Genomic DNA, 2249 nt, shown 5'->3' with positions numbered 1-2249 from the left:
CTATTCCCACTTTTTATAAAATAGGTAATAAAAAGGTAAATTTTCATGTGGGAATAGGTGGAAAATAGTGTAGATTATACTGTATAAACAATGTTTGATTAGGTGTTAATTGATTTTGTAATTAATGACAGGTAAATGATATATTTTGTCAGTGAATTTCCATTTTGTTGCATAAATATAATAAAAAAGAAACGAGTAAATTTTGAATATTATACTTTTTAATTTAAGGAAATATAAATAAACAGTTATATATATGAATACATAATGTATATTAATGAATCAGTAGTTTTTGATATACATAAGTCATAAGACATAAGAAAGTAACAATATCAGTTTAAACACATTCATTCAACCAGTCTTTACGATATTAAGCACTAGATCATATATATTAAACATACACAATAATTTTGTTTTCACATAACAATTTAACAGTTCATCAATTTAGTCAAGGTGCAGAAGGTATGAAGCTGCATCACCAAACTGGACAGTTGTGACTTCCTGGTTACGATGTCTGGTTTTGAGTGCTGCTAACCTGTTGTTGATGTCTACATACTTTCTCTTTTGTACTGCTCTTTTACCACCAGCTGCGTATTGAATCATAGTCAAGTCATGGATGGCTTCCTCATGTTTCAGTTGTTTTATGAGTCTGAATATGTTTGGGTGTGGATGTTTAACATGTTTCTTAAGTTTACTATGCCATCCTTCTAAGTGATTGGTTGTCCTTGGACCTTCTGTTGTGTAGTGGTTCCATAAGTGTCTGGTCTGCTCTACCCAGTAAGTTGTTACATAGTCAGTGAAGGGAACGTAGTTGGCGTTTGTTTCAACATCATCTATATCAGTAAGGGCATTAAACCATACGTCTTCGACCTGAGCAGTGGGTATGAGTGGTAACACAGCTGCACGACGTACTAATTGGCGGATGTTGTTGTCTTCTTTGTAAGGCACTTGTAGACCTGTTTCCTGAGCTTTTCGCCATATGCTCTGAGTATAGAGAAAAAAAACAGCCCTTTGCGTTGATGCCAGGAAAGATGGAGTATGCTGCGTTGCGTATGGTGACCTCATAGTCCAGAAAGATAGTAGTAGGTTGAAGTTGCAGTTGATGTTGTTGACATAAATCTTTGAGTAAAGTAAGAAATCTGGTATATACAAGTTCGCTCTTGGCTGGTAGTAAGCTGTACACTAGCGGATACATTGCGTTGTCAACCATTGCGTGGAATGTGTACAGTTGGTAGAATTGAGTAGGGCATGTATAAAATGTGCCGTCACCATATATAGTTTCTGCAGCTGCTAAGTGTGTTAGATTCTTGTGTGTACTGACTATCAACATGCGTCCAACTGTGTTGTCATCCACTAAAAGGAAAGGGTCTCCTTTTGTGGTCTGTGTCCAAATACCATCGATGTTGATGTCATCAGCGGTCTTTGGTAAAACTGGTAAAGTTTTCTTGCGTTTGTTGTACATGGCTGATTTACAAGATGGGAAAGTAGGAATATTTTCCACTAGTTCTTGTGTGTCGTCATTCCATTCATCAGTTCTGAGTTTTACTAATTCTTCTTCATAGATAGTGGGAACTGGAGTGAGCTCATCTATGCAACGTTTTTTCATGCTCTGCAGGACTACATCTACCTTCAACTGCACGTTATCAGACTCATGGTTGTGATTTGCTGATACTTTGGTTGGTATATTGTTTAATGTATTAATTGTAGCAGGACAATTTGCAATAGAACATTTCCAGTAAGCCCTTTCACCCCTTCTGTTTTTTGCTTGAAACTTAAAGCCATTGTGTACTAGGTTTTGGTTGCCAAGTCAGTTTGTAACGAACTTCACTTGTAGTATTGCATTAGCCATTGTAACTATTTAATGACAAAAACTGGGAATGGACAACAATATATAGCCAAACATTGGCTTGGAGTTCATGAAGCTTGGGGTTCTCAGCTGAGTACATATCTGTCAAATCAGTACACCAGCTTGCAATGAAACATTTAATATTTCTCAGCTTTGCCAGTTCATAATTATTTAATCAATAAGAAAGCTGTAATTTAATTACATCAAAAAGTCTAGATTCTGGTCTAGTTTTTTTTCAGTTTCTGATAATATTTATATTTTGTTAAATATCATATCGCATATTATAATAAAATCTTAAATTTATGTTCCATTTGTTTAAATCTCATTCTCTTTCATACTTATGTAAAAATATAAAATATGCACAAAAATTGCAAAATAAAGGTAAACACAGGTAAACAGAAGGTGT

General features: G+C 34.9%; 1 pseudogene; it reads right to left on the bottom strand.

Moving 5' to 3' along the window:
• Positions 1-366: 366 nt before the first annotated feature.
• LOC148630278 (uncharacterized) lies at positions 367-1846 on the bottom strand (annotated as a pseudogene).
• Between the last annotated feature and the right edge of the window lie 403 nt (positions 1847-2249).

Source organism: Perna viridis, chromosome 1 (assembly GCF_037379345.1).
Source record: "Perna viridis isolate PV_CMFRI_1.1 ecotype Kerala chromosome 1, ASM3737934v1, whole genome shotgun sequence".
Classification (NCBI taxonomy): domain Eukaryota; kingdom Metazoa; phylum Mollusca; class Bivalvia; order Mytilida; family Mytilidae; genus Perna; species Perna viridis.
The sequence above is the reverse complement of the archived record's forward strand: the minus strand, read 5'-3'. Positions and strand labels throughout refer to the sequence as shown.